Source organism: Tachysurus fulvidraco, chromosome 15 (assembly GCF_022655615.1).
Source record: "Tachysurus fulvidraco isolate hzauxx_2018 chromosome 15, HZAU_PFXX_2.0, whole genome shotgun sequence".
Lineage (NCBI taxonomy): Eukaryota > Metazoa > Chordata > Actinopteri > Siluriformes > Bagridae > Tachysurus > Tachysurus fulvidraco.
The window spans coordinates 17,318,054-17,333,561 of NC_062532.1; the positions used below are offsets into that span (position 1 = coordinate 17,318,054).

At 40.4% G+C, this 15,508-nt stretch overlaps 1 protein-coding gene across 1 annotated transcript in view; it reads right to left on the reverse strand.

Moving 5' to 3' along the window:
- Positions 1-9,752, reverse strand: part of gjc1 (gap junction protein gamma 1) — a 24,245-nt gene extending 14,493 nt beyond the window's left edge. Inside the window, exon 1 of the mRNA XM_027143728.2 lies at positions 9,305-9,752. The gene's annotated coding sequence lies outside the window, so the exon portion shown is untranslated. The remainder of the gene's footprint in view (positions 1-9,304) is intronic.
- Positions 9,753-15,508: the final 5,756 nt, after the last annotated feature.

Sequence of the window (15,508 nt, forward strand, 5' to 3'; positions counted from 1 at the left end):
TCCATCCATCCATCCATCCATTTTCTACCGCTTATTCAATCCCATTCAATTCAATAATTTTCCATAGAATTCAAACCCTAAAGTATGAATTTCCACGTTACTGAAAAGCTTGGTGTAAGAACCGAGCTCAGAAACAGACACAGCTTGTCTCTTTGTACTGTGACTGCTTTCAGCTCTTCCCCTCTTTCTGCATTCTGTCTTCCTTTAGCTAGAGATCTTTTGATTAGAGGACAGAAAATGGGATGATGATAACAAATATACAGCAGATCCTCCGGGGTTGTGTGCTTCGAAATCAATTTCATTCATCAACCTGACAAAGCCGTGCATTTTCCAGCATCTAATACCAGATTTCTGTTTTTTCTCCAGTTCTTGATGCTGACCAGTCGAACATTGACGAGCACTAATCTGATGCATTCCTACATACACCACACAGAGGTTGCACATAAGGAATGAATATGAGGTGGAAAAACTGCCTGGGGACATGGAGGCAGAACCATAGTGAGCACACACACACACACACACACACACACACACACAGACACACACACTCGCTCATGCTCTTTTCCCCTCACACACCTCTATGCTCTTACTCAAGGCAATTACTGTATTGATTGAAAAGATTTGTTGCCTATTTGAATTCCATAGTCAGCTGGTTACAGAGCCAAACCCTGAACTGATACATTTTATCTCTGGAAGATGAATCACAGTAAATATGAGCATGTCATCTTTCACTTTTTATTCTTGAATTCTGAAGGATGTGCAGCAGCTCTGAGATGAGTATGTTATATAAAACATCTCAGTAATTTAAAACAATAAAACTTTCTTCTGAACAACATGCACAAATTCTACTCTACTGTACTTTACAGTACTCTACTGTACTCTACACTCCACCACTCCATACTACACCACATTACTCCACTCTACACTACTATACTATACACCACTGCACTACACTGCATCATTATACTCTACACTACACTACTCTACTCCATTATACACTACTATACTATACTCCACTCTACACTACTATACACTACTCTACACTACACTACACTACATAATAATACTTTACACTACACTACTATACTATACTCCACTCTACACTACACTGACTCATAATATTCTAAACTACACTACTCCACTCTACACTACTATACTATACTATACTCCACTCTACACTACTATACTATACTCCACTCTACACTAATATACTATACTCCACTTTACACTAATATACTATACTCCACTCTACACTACTATACTATACACCACTCTACACTACTATACTATACTCCACTCTACACTATTATACTATACTCCACTCTACACTACTCTACTCCACTCTACACTACACTGTGTAATAATACTCAATAATAATACTATACTATTACTATTAATTAATAGTTATTATTAACTATTATTAATACTATTAATAATAATACTCAATAATACACAACAAAACTCCACTCTGCACTTCACTGCATCATAATACTATACAATATTCTACTGAACTCTGTGGTACTTTACACTACTGTATTCTAGTTCATTCTGCTGCACTATACTCTATTCTACTCTACACTACTGTACTCTATACTACACTACACTACTCTCTTTTACACTACTCTATTCTACTCTACAAAACTTTATCTACAATACTGTACTCTACACTACTACACTCCACTACTCTCCACTATTCTACTCTGTTATATACTACTCTATTCTACTCTACACTCTATTCCACAACACTACACTATATCTACTCTTGTCTATACTATTTTACTGTACCCTATGCTATTCTACTCTCCTCTACACTACTCTGTTCTACTCTAAACTACACTGCAATACAATACTCTACTGTACTCTACACTACTCTAATGTACTCTACACTAATACACTCCATTACTCTACACCATGCTACTGTATTCTACACCACTCTATTCGACTCTACACTACACTGCACTAAAATACTCTAATATACTCTATACTATACTACTCTACATTACACCTCACTACTGAATGAACAATTGAATAATAATTAACAATAACAATAATTAAACAATAATACAATAATAAGCAAATTTTAAAAATAGTATACTCTTTGTTACAATTATTCATTCAATCTTTAATTCATCTTCAGTCACCACTGAAGCTTAGTCAAATTTGATTCAGAAAATCCAAAATATGAAGAGATAAATAGAGTTAAACATATACAGTATGGTGCTATAGTTATGGCACAATATGTTTAGTTCCGTCTTTATAAATAATTGCTCACTGCAAACTTTTTATAAACTAATCCATGCTTTACGGTACAGTTAGAAGCTTGTCACTGTGTGGCTATTTACATCCTGCTCTCTCCATTCTGATTCATGACTTTTAAAGTCTCAGTAAATGTATCTCAGACTCTCTCTTTCTCTTATACACACAAACATTTTAAAAATACTTGCCATGGACTCACACAGCTGATGGAGGGAGGTACAATCTTCTAACTGTCTAAACATGATGAGTAATTACTTGTTTGTCTGAAGGACATTTTTTTCTTTCTCTTGCTTTGTCCATCTTTACACTCTCATTAGTAATGTCTTGCCTAAAGAGGATATAAAAACAAAAGAGTACACATTACACATACCCTGAGCTGCTTAAAACAGGTAAAAGAGCAACAGAGAGTATACATTAGGGTGCAAAGAAAGAGAGAGAGTGGGGGTTAAGTAATGGAAGAGAAGGAGAAAAAGATGCTGTGTTTGTGTTAGCATACTAGCATGTGCATGTCGCCTGCGGGCTCTGTTCCTCGTCTGGAGCACATGGCCATCCTGCGCTCTGATTGGCACGATCCTTGTGGCCATGGAAACCCAGTCATGGGTGAACGATGATCGTAGAACGTGACTCGAAGAAAAGACGCAGGAAAGGGACGAATAAATATAGAGACAATCATATACACTCGTCTCTCGAAAGCCGATTCCTTCACGTTCTGTCATACTTCTTAATGGAGAAGGAAGCCAAGAATGAGCATGAAGAGGAAAATAAGCTGTAAATTCCATTTATTTTAATAGCTCCCAATTTTTCCATGAAGAATAAAAATTTATTTTCAGTATCAGTATAAATAATGATTTTCTGGCTAAAAGTCTGATATAAAATAAGTCAGGGCTTTCAGTGTGAGATGTGTGTTTTTCCCTCTGTTGATAATCGTACACAGAATTTTAGTGGATGAAGATAAACCTTCTCAAATTTTAGCTGCTTATGAACAAACACTTGGGGCATCTCAGACAGCAGAAATGGGTTTGATATCATCATTTCCTGTTATAGTAAGATTGAAACATTTGTGTTTTGAATCTTCTCTAAAAAATATATTGCCCCTAGTAGGCTAAACTTATGAAGAACTGCTAATTATTCATATTAACCACCACAGTGGAGTGTGACGTAAAGAGGTGAAAAATCCTTTTTTGGGGGGACATTCTTGGCAAAAATGCTTCATTCTGCTTCAGGTTTTTTCAAAATTTGTTATGCAACTTGAAAAGTGGTGAAAATTGCAAGCACAGGATATTTCTTTTAAACACCTAGAACTGAAGATATGTGTCACAACCGGAAGAGGAAGGAGACAGACCCGTATGCAGGATAGCTTCAAATGAAAGGGGTTTAATAAATGATAAAGACAACGACATAAAGACGATAACAAAAGCAATACAAATGAAGACACTTAACAAAGACTAGACATGACAAGGGGTAAACGTAACTAATGATTCCGCGCTGCACTCGGCAACGCGGCTCACTTAAATATAAAAAGACACGAAGACACAATAAGGATCAGGTGTGAAGACAGGGAGGGGCAGACGAAGGCGGGGCGAGGAAGATAAACAAAAACGGCACGTGGCCAAAAGTCCGGGCTGAGTCCTGACAATATGTAACATGTAGCACTTTTCATATGATAGCTGTACTCATCTGTTAATTCAGGAAAAAAATGTATAAACTTCCCTAAATTCCACAGAATTTGCTTAAATTTGCTCTAATTTCCGTGATCGTGAAAATTGCACGAGACTGTTGGTAGCCTATTTTCCCCTAGAGATAACTCAACCTTGTTCTGAACTCAGTTTGTTTTTATGATCAACTGCTTCATGTCACATTAAAGGCATTAGAAAAGCGTTAGCTTGGTGAAGGAGGATAAAGAGTGAGAATGTAGTGTTTCCTCTCTGTGAGATTTGAGCCCACAGTGTGCTGTAGGCTGTAGCATGTAAAACATGGACAGTTGCTGTGCTACAGATCTGGCATGAATTCTACTTAATGTATAACAGGCCATTTCATTATTATTACATATTATTACATCATCACACAGGATGTAGTGAGACAGACGGCTGTCTTTGGCTTGTAGGCCTTGAGTCTGATTTCTGTGCTCTACAGACATTTAATAGATCTGTGTATATCTTGATAAGACACTGATGTGAGAGTTTTACAGCATGTGACACCAAAATAATAAACAATGCATATAATGCTCGTGCTTTACATTTATGTCCATTTTCTAACTTCTTTTTCCTCTACTTTACATTCTTTGCTGCTGGGTCTGAACCAGAATCAACCAGAATCTGACTCAACCATGTGCACTGCAATGTGACACAGATACTGTGTCATAGGAATTCAGGTTGGTGTGTGTGTGTGTGTTTGTTTGTGTGTGCGTGTGTTTGTGTGTGTGCGTGTGTGTGTGTGATAAGAGACAGAGCAAGTGTATGCATGTGCTTTTTGGAAGATGATGTTAGGCAGGCATGGAAAAGAAAGCATTTTGTGTGTGTGTGTGTGTGTGTGTGTGTGTGTGTGTGTGTGTGTGTGTGTGTGTGTGTGTGTGTGTGAGATCTGAGTCTTTCACCACTGCATCCCGATCCTCTATTGTCTTCTGCTGTCATAAACAATTAAAATATCCTCCAAGTGCATCAACAACCATAGCTCTGTGTGTGTGTGTGTGTGTGTGTGTGTGTGTGTGTGTGTGTGGGTGTGTGTGTGTGTGTGTGTGTGTGGGTGTGTGTGTGTGTGTGTGTGTGTGTGTGTGTGTGTGTGTGTGTGAGTGTGTGTGTGTGTGTGTGAGTGTGTGTGTGTGTGTGTGTGTGTGTGTGTGTGTGTGTGTGTGTGTGTGTGTGTGTGTGTGTGTGTGTGTGTGTGTGTGGTTTGCAAATCTGTACTGCTCAGTGGGAATAAAGAATCACACAAGACTCCTACCCACTGGGAATGTCACAAAGGATTCACATAGAATTCTGCCATATATATGTGTGTGTGTGTGTGTGTGTGTGTGTGTGTGTGTGTGTGTGTGTGTGTGTGTGTGTGTGTGTGTGTGTGTGTGTGTGTGTGTGTGTGCAGTATATTCCCAATACTGACCACTTAAATTTTTGAATGAAGTGCATAATCTGTCTTTTAAGCAGATTCTAAATGCAAAAACTAACTAGAAATGCAAAACAAAATAGCATGCTTTCTTGGAGGGTGGGAGTGATGGCAATTGTCTCCTCTCCTGTCAGTCAGTGTGATACTGGACTCAATTTGCCTTCAGACTTCTTTTACTGGACTCCAGAGCAGCTTCCATTGGCCGAGGCCTGCCCAAGAGTGCGTCTGACTGACATGTAGGGCAACCAATGACAGTTTGCTTTGTTCATGTTTAGGGTCTTGAAAATATAAAATTTGATGTCCCTACAAAAACAGACCTGCGTTCAACCATAGAATGTTTATTTAAGATAGCCACACAAATTAATAAGTCTATATAATAAACTACACATCATTTAGCTCAGCGCTCTTTGGCACAGTGGTAACTATGACGACGTCCTTCTTCCAAAACTTTCATGTCGGCAGGCTGATGAAACAAATACAAAAACAGACAGATGACGGCTTAGAAACCCCTGAAGCGTTTCCAATTTTGTGTGCCATATGCGTCTGATGTCTGAGGCTGAGACGGGTGTGATAATAACCAGGTGTGTGTGTGAGTGTTTACCTACAAGTGTGTCGAGCTGCTGTGTTTGCTGTATTCATTTTAGTTCAGCACTGTCAATCAGTACATCGCTATAGAGATACCTCTGCTATCCCTGTGACTGGCCACGCCCTCAGCATCCCGATTAGGAAGAAAAATATAATGTTTACCTATTTTATTTTTGTTGATTTTTTTTCTGTATTTACATTGTAGCTAGGGATATCTATCTATTCTTTGCAGACAGAAGCCACGCCCCCTTTACAGATGCTGACACCTAAACAGAAAAATGAACTACAATGCCTCACATAATCTGTAGCAATCTTGACAATAGCTGTTCAGCAGCAGTCTCCAGTGGATCTAACAGAGCTGGAGCAATTTTGTCAGACCCAGCTATGCCAGACATATCCCAGAAGACTTGTGGTACTGACCTAGGGAGTGAATACTTATGCAAACCAAGGATGATTTTATTTTAACTTTTACTTTGTCACACCGTTCAAATATTAGACATATTGTGTAGCCCATATGCTAAAAACCTCAGTGCGCTTCACTTCCAAGATGGTATCACTATATAATGTGGATTAATGGGGGTTAAAATTTACCAATTGATTTCAGCATAGGAGCAAAACAATAAGAGAAAGTCACAATTCTACACTTCAGCCGTTCTAGTAGTATAAATGGAACGTTAGATGTAATGCTGACACAGAGATGAGCACATCAGATGAAATACTACCTCACCATATGACATGGTAATGTATGCATAGTAGATAATAGAAGACAAATGAATGTTCTACAGGACATCACACTCTCTACAGTCTGGGTTAATTGCACTCAGCTGGATTTCTCCTACACCAGGGGTGGTCCAAACTGATCTTAACCAACCGGAACTAAGCTGTCTGTCCTCCTTCTGTACGTATGTGCATGCGTGTATTTGTGTGTGTGTGTGTGTGTGTGTGTGTGTGTGTGTGTGTGTGTGTGTGTGTGTGTGTGTGTGTGTGTGTGTGTGTGTGAGCGTGCATGTTATTGCCTGACAGACCGAATCTGCTCCTTATGTCTCTCTTTATCAGACTACAAGCAACTTTTTGCTTCCGTTCCTCTTTTTCTCTTACTTCTTCTCTGTTCGCTGACTCTAAAGGAAACGTTACAGGATCACACTCACACTCTTATCCTCGCTGTGGGTTTGAGATAGAAGACTATTGAAATGTAAAAAAGGATTGAATGAAAAAAGGGCAGCAAGGCTGCAAGGGAATAACTGTAGTCATCAATCAAGACAACACACTGTGAATAAATGAATACTTATGAACACACACAGACAGAAACACACAGAGGAGGAATATGTACACACAAATGCATGAGAAATAAAGTGCACATATATCATATTCTATGGAAAGGCAAATGGATTATGCAAGCATGCACACACACACACACACACACACACACACACACACACACACACACACACACACACACACACACACACACACACACACACACACATGCATGTGCACACCCACACACTCACACACAGATGCTTTTTAATCTGCTGATTGAATGACTGTAAATTACCTCTGAAACACAACAATTGAAATGTGCAGCTTTTTCATTTACCTGAAACTGATTCAGCATTTAAATTTATCTGCTGGAAATCGCAATTAAGAGTGCAGGATCAGCATTGATAAAGCACCCCTGGGGCAGAGAGGGTTAAGGGCCTTGCTCAAGGGCCCAACAGAGGCAGCTTGAACCCCAGTCCACCAAACAACATCCCAGAGCCTTGGTCACTTGAGCCACCATAGCCCTTAAGGGATAGTATACTTTCCCCCTGTAAATCACTGAGGCACTAGCCAATCGTGAGCTCATGTATGCAGAAGTGGGTAAATTGCACTTTCTTGCAAGTGTAGGAAAGAAATGTTCATAAGCTTGGAAAAAATATCTAGCTGTATGTCTCAAACAAGAAACCACACTCCTATTATGTGAAGCACTATGGCTTAACGAAAACAAACAGTGTATTTCCTGAGTAATGTTACTTATAGATAGATATCTATCCATCCATCCATCCATCCATCCATCCATCATCTGTATCACTTATCATAGGGTTGCAAAGAGCCTAAAGCCTACCCCAGGGGTATCAGGGCACAAGACAGGGCCAACCCACTGCACTGCTATTCACACAATACAGACAATTTAGAAATGCCAATCAGGCTATAGCTCATGTCTTTGGAGGAACCTGGAAGAATGGATGTGAGATAGATAGATAGATAGATAGATAGATAGATAGATAGATAGATAGATAGATAGATAGATAGATAGATAGATAGATAGATAGTCTATCTAAATAAACATTTAAGGTAAGGTCATAAACCGTATTTACCTTTTAGTGTACACTACATGCACACATTTGGGTAGCTTGTCAGTCACAAGTATTAGTGCAGGTTAGTACCCTTGAGTGCCTACTGTATGCAAACTCTATGTAGGCAGGAAGGGAAAATATTTTGTATCCTATTATGAATTAGAGGAGCATAATTATTGGGATAAAGGCATACGATCGTCTCGTGATCATCTTGTGGTGTATTATTTTATATAATGTATAAGAAATTTGCAGTAAGGAATTTTTGATAAATTCTTTGAAAAATTTAATCTATTTTATTCAATTCCTTCCATTAGTTAGCAGAGACAGATTAATCTTTCCTCTTGCATAACCAACGCACAACACAAAGCTAAGACACTTGGGCACAATGACACTGTTTCCTGCTTTCCACTGTAATTCAGATAAACTGTTCATCAACAAGCACTTCTGGACATTGACCATACACGCTGTCTCAGCATAGCCGTCGAGTGTCATCCACTGTCCTCAATTAGAGAGAAGACACAAACCCCTCAGCATTCATCACAAAATTCAAAAATTGCTTTTAGCAACAAGCCATCAGCAGGCACAAATAACTATTGTTAGTGTGCTATACTATTAAAACCTTTTGCATTACTCATGCTTCACAATGTGCATGCAATCTTCACTGGATGCTGTATGAAAAATGCTGGATGCTGATTTGTTGTTTTGTTGAAGGACATAAAGTAGAATTGATTGTGCTTTCTGTGCACATGACAGTAAACAGCTTTGACTTTGAAGTACAGTATCAGAGCAATATGTTGGTTAAAATGATTAAACCGTGTCTTAAACACACACACAAAAAATGCAATAGGCACAATGCAAACATATGCATTATTAAGTAATTATAAGTATTATGCAATATATCAGTTGCATCCTTAACTCTTTAAAAATGCTTGCACGTGCGCTGGCAGTCTATTCTTTAAGCCATATACTGTGAGCATGAAGGATAAGAGAGTGTGTCACACAAAACCATCATTTATCATGTATCTTACCGCTTTGCGAGTCTGTGGAGGTTATTAAGAGAAGAAGTTCGCCAAACTGCTTCATTAAAGCCGCTTCCAGATGTAAATCCGCTTCACGCGCTTTTGGAGACTGTCATGCAAAACAAACAAGACACACACGCACACGCACACACACACACACACACACACACACACACACACACACACACACACACACGCACTCTCATCCCTTCAGCTCTTAAGTCTACAAAGAAAAGTAGGCTGCTGGATATAATGATGAGTGATCATCCAGGAAGACAGGCACGAGCTCTCGAGTCTTATTAGTCTCGCGCGTTTATACACGATCAAACGGTTCCACACTGTAACCATAGTAACCGTTACATTCCAGTGTATTTGCCCAACATCCTAAAGTCCATCTTTAGTGAGGTATAAGAAAGGGAAGAAAGGAAAAGAAAGAGTGCAGCCCCAAACTATATATCTGCTGTTGTGGAACACGCCACTCCCCGTGATAATAATGAATGTCAGAGACCCCTGTGTCACGTGCAGTGTTTCTTAGTGGACACATCATGTACTGGGTGTGTATTTTTACTTATGATAAAATACATACAACGTGTTTCTTAGCATTTCTTTTTTAAATAGATAATCTCTCAGATTTATCATATTAACAAACTAATATTTGCCATCCATCCATCCATCCATCCATCCATCTATCTATCTATCCATCCATCCATCCATCCATCCATCATCTGTATCACTTATCATAGGGTTGCAAAGAGCCTAAAGCCTACCCCAGGGGTATCAGGGCACAAGACAGGGCCAACCCACTGCACTGCTATTCACACAATACAGACAATTTAGAAATGCCAATCAGGCTATAGCTCATGTCTTTGGAGGAACCTGGAAGAATGGATGTGAGATAGATAGATAGATAGATAGATAGATAGATAGATAGATAGATAGATAGATAGATAGATAGATAGATAGATAGATAGATAGATAGATAGATAGATAAGCTCTCTGAAAAAAGGCTACTATTTGGCACATATCCTTGTTGCTTGTTATCTAGTGTACATTAAATCTGTCTTTCACCTGGAAATGTGGATATAGTGTACATAAAAAAAGATTAGCTTAGTGTTTAAGGTGTTGGGCCTCTGATTTGAAGGTCTTGAGTTTGAATCCCACTGGACCCTGAAACTGCTGTACTTTTGTCCAAGGCCATTAACCTTCTGTTGACCTGTTATATAAATAGAGGCAATGGTGGCTCAAGTGGTGTCTGAGTTGCTGATTGGAGGATTGGGGTTCAAGCCCCAGTACTGACAATCTGCCCCCTGAGCAAGACCCCTAGCCTTTACTGCTCCAGGGGTGCTGTATCATGGCTGACCCTACGCTCAGACCCAAACAGACCCCAAGGGCATTAGGTGTAAAGGGAGGGTAGTTAGGATATAATGACCCCAAAGAACAAAGTGTCCTGGAATGAGCAGCTGAAAGAAGCTTCTCAGATTTGTAGTGAAACGTAAAATAAACAGTAAAGACATGACTCAAGAGAGGTGGGGAATATGCTTGACCATGCCATCCTGTTGCATGGACGTATTTGACAGAATCCTAGACACAGCATTGACGTGTGTAAGGTGAAACATTTATAACGATGAACAAGATTGAAACATTGGAACAAGATGTATATTCAGAGTGTGCACAAGTGTTATTCCCTGAAACCATGTTCCACAAATCTGCAGCCCACAGGCAAAGACAAGATATTCATCATCTGTCCATCTGCCATCAAACAAAATGCCGGTGCTCTTGAGACAATTGGTAGCTTGGCCTCAAAAGAGCGGCTGATATAAACACCTCCATAAATCAGTTATACACTGGGAAAGGAGTTCAATTTATTTATTTCTGAGAAAATCAAAGGTTTTTAAGTCCTGTCCTTGGAAATCTCCTTCCACTCCACACATTTTTGTCTGTTCCTAAAACACCTGAGTCATTCTGTCAGCAATTTTGAATGGAAACAGATTTTTAAATTATTGGACCATCCAGAAGACTCTTGGAACCCATAGCTTACATTGAGTCTGTGAAGGTTGTGTCAGACATAAGGCATATGAGGACAGCTCTCTGGTGAGATTTATGAAGATTTCCCATTGGTTAGGAAACTCAAATGCTCTAAGCATTTTTCCCAAGCTTGTTTGCGGCATATGGCACACAGAGACAACCCTTGGGCGCCTCACAGTCCTGCTAGACGTCTCTGTTTACATCATGAGCTCTACAATATAACAAATATCTCTGGCATCTAGCCTTCCATCACTTACTCGCTCATACAAACATGCCAACTCAGGGTGACAGAAGGAGATTGGATGGAGAGAAGAGGTCTGGAGAGAAGAAGAACAGAGATGTGAGACTTGAGTGGATAGGAAGCGGACAGTGTCAAATCAGTTTAATCACTTCGGCTATTAAAGGAAATGGTTCTTCTGACAGCACAGAGACTGACATATAGATTACAACATATATAATGTAAATGAAAGCATTTAAATGAAATTCTTCTTTTCACATATCCTAGTTTGTTAGGAAATTAGTGTCAGCCATGAGACAGTGTCCCTGGAACAGAGAAGGTTAAGGACCTTGCTTAAGGGCCCAAAGGTGACAGCTTGGGTGGAAGTGTTGGGGCTTGAATGCACATCTGTCTAACCCGTAAACCCAGAGCCTTGTCTGACATTCGCATTGAATTTATAATGCTGAAGTAATAAACTCAGGAAAAGACTCCTTAAGATTTCCCTCGCTCTAAGTTTTATATTTCCATTTTAGAATAGACAAACCTCTTCAGAAATTCATTCATCTCATCTCATCTCACCTCATCTCATTTTCTACCGCTTATCCGAACTTCTCAGGTCACGGGGAGCCTGTGCTTATCTCAGGCGTCATTGGGCATCAAGGCAGGATACACCCTGAACAGAGTGCCAACCCATCACAGGGCACACACACACACTCTCATTCACTCACACACTACGGACAATTTTCCAGAGATGCCAATCAACCTACCATGCATGTCTTTGGACCAGGGGAGGAAACCGGAGAACCTGGAAGAAACCCCCTAGGCACGGGGAGAACATGCAAACTCCACACACACAAGGCGGAGGCAGGAATCGAACCCTATGGCATCTATTAACCACTTTCTATGCCATCTATTAACCACTACTGACCAGATAACAGAAAACAAAAGACAGATACAGATGTATCAGAGCGGTGTGAAGTGAATGGGCAGATTGGTGTGAGCTGCTAACTCTATTAAGCACTCTTTACTACCGTGATGAGCAGAAACGCATTACAAAATGCACAATACATTAAAGATTGAAAGTGGAAGAGCTATAAAAGCACAAGATCAGGATGAAGAAGAGGAATCTGAGGCTACAGTGGGTACACGCTTACAACCGATGAATGAAAAAAGACTAATAAAAACATATTTAATATCTAAAAAGCACAGAATGTTCCAACGTCTGAAGATTCCAATGTTGGTTTTAATGTTATTCATTAAAAATACATTCAGTCAAATTTGTTTACCTCTGCGTATTACATGCAGAAACCGCCATTTTAACTAACTATTGTTAGTTATCCCTTTTGCACGATACATTAATACCGTCTCTGACCATAAGGAACTACCTTTATCTTTAGCGATTAACAAACTGAGCCAGTCAGTTAAATGTTTTTTATTTTAATTAGATTTTTCATAAGAGCTGGGGATTTAAGACGGTTGGTGCTCTTAATGTATTCTGTTAGGAGATTAACGGTTACTCTATTTGCTCTGTACTTATATGATGTTTAATAAAGATGCAATAAAAAGAAAAAAACCTAGGACAGTTCATATATTAAAAAAACTTATTTTAAAGGAGTATATTTTAAGCTGCTAAGATTTAAACTGTGTGGTAAAAAAATTGTATCTGTATATAAAGCTACAGCTAGACATGTAGAAGATAGAGAGCAGAGATTATGTCTCATGTGGAATGAATGAATGAATGAATGAATGAATGAATGAAATAAGGCTTTTCACCGGTGACATGTTGAGTCTTATGCAGTAGGATTGCTGGGAAGCTGTCAGCAAATCTTCTTAAATGTTTTAAAGTAGTTGAATGATTGATTCTGGAAACCACATTTAGATGTCATACTCATCTATCTTACTAATTAGCCATCATTCATTTGACTCATTTTGATATATTGCACTGTAATTTGATCCACCGCATCATGCTGTCTCCTGACAGCCTGCCAGGAATGGATTGCCATATTTAATTAGCGGGAAGTGACTCCAAATGTTTGTGGATTGCTTTATAGTGCAGTTTTCTTGTGTTCTCTCGAAGCAGATGTATTTCAGGAATGTCACATCTTTATCTGTATTTGACAAATCCTCCGTTTTTTGCTTCTGCTGGCATTGTTGAACTGCTGACACTGTTTTCCTCCCTCTTCCTCCAGGCAGGCATGGCTTAATAAAAGACTGTCAATTTATAGAGGGAAATTACAGTGTATTAATGCACAGTGTGGATTTTTATAATATTATACAAGATACTTCATGAAGAAGAAGGAGGAGGAGATAAAGAAAAGGTGAAAAGAGGGAAAAGGAGAAGGAGGGGGAGGAGGAGGAGGAGAAGAAGGAGGGTGAGGAGGTGAAGGAGAAGAAGAAGAGAAAGGAAAGAAAATTAGAGTAGAAGATTCGTATGTGCTGCATAGTCGAAAAAATAGTGCACCTCCCCCTTCGCTCCTCTTTCCTTCCCCCTTCGTCTTCTCCTTTCCCTTTCCTTTTCCTCCTCCGCCCCCCGCGCCCCCCCCCTTTCCCCTTTCCTCTCCTGTCTTTTCGTCTGTCCCTCCTCCTCCTTCTCTTCTTCTTCTTCTTCTCTTCTCCTCCCCCTTTTCCTCCTCCTCCATCCTCCTCCCCTTGCCCTTTTCTCCTTCTTCGTCGGCCTTTTCCCTTTGCCTCCTCCTCCCCTTTTCCCCCTTTCTCCTTTTTTTTTCGTCCTCTCCTGTTCCCCTTTTCCTTTCCCCTCCCCTTCTCCCCCTCCCCCTTTCCCCCTTTTCTCCCTCTCCTCTTGTTCGCTTTCCCTCCTTCTTCTTCTCCTCTTCTCTTCTCCTTCTTCCTCTTCTTCTTCTCCCTTCCCCTTTGCCTCCTCCCCTTCTCCTCCCCTGTTACCCTCGTTCTCCTTCTCCTCTTCTTCTTCTTTTCCTCCCCTCCGTCTGCGCCTCGTCGGCGGCGGCGGCTGCACCGGCCCCGCCGCCCTGCCCGCCCGCACGCTCCTGTCCCCTGTCCCGCTGCCCCCCGGCCGTCCGCTGGCCACTGGCTGAATGAGAGAACTCTGTGCTATAGGTGGGGTGGTAGACAAAGTCTGCTGAGGGTTCGTCTGGATTTTTTATTAACTGAGAAATATGGCGTTGTCTCCAGGGAACATAGTGAGCAGTGTGTGCTTTTGCAGTGCATTGTGGGAGTTTTCACTGAGAGAACATTCCAGTGCAGTGGATTTTGAGAGTGAGACAGAAAGAGAGACAGAGAAAGAAAGACAGCCTTTTAATTGTCTCCCTCCCTGATCAGTGCCCTGACTACTAAAAGGTTCATCTTTCAGGCACCTCAGTGATATGTAACATGGTGGTGTGTACGTTCATGCATCATCATTCTGATCCGAGTATCAGTGCCTTCATCTGGTGGAAGCAGCTCTCACATAGAAAATCTCTCGTACAAAAATAAACAATGAGGTTGTGTCATAGGACATGATGCACAGATAGATTATTAATCCCAGAGGAAATTCAAACTGTTTGCACACATCATCCATGTTTATGTTAGGGGCCTTACTCAGGAGCCCCACAACGGCAGCTCAGGGGCTTGAAACTTGACCTTCCGATCAGTGACCCAGCACCTTAACCACTGAGCCACCACTTTGCCAAAATCTCCAGCAAGTTTCAAAAAGCGCTCTCATATTTTTAAACCTTTGGTAGCTACATTTCTAAAGCATAAATCCCGTTAGCTCATCTTTTCAGTCCGCTTATTACAGCTACCGTATAAGCAAGCCAAATAAAATATGCAGCTTGTCACGTGAACAAGAAACTACAGCCTCTCCTTCGTTCTGTAAGAAATCCCTTTTATTTACGGCATTTAGCAGACACCCTTATCCAGAGTGACTTAAAACTGAGTAACTGAGGGTTAAGGGCCTTGCTCAGGGGCCCAGAAGTGGCAGCTTGGTGGACCTGGGGATTCAAACCCTTCTGATC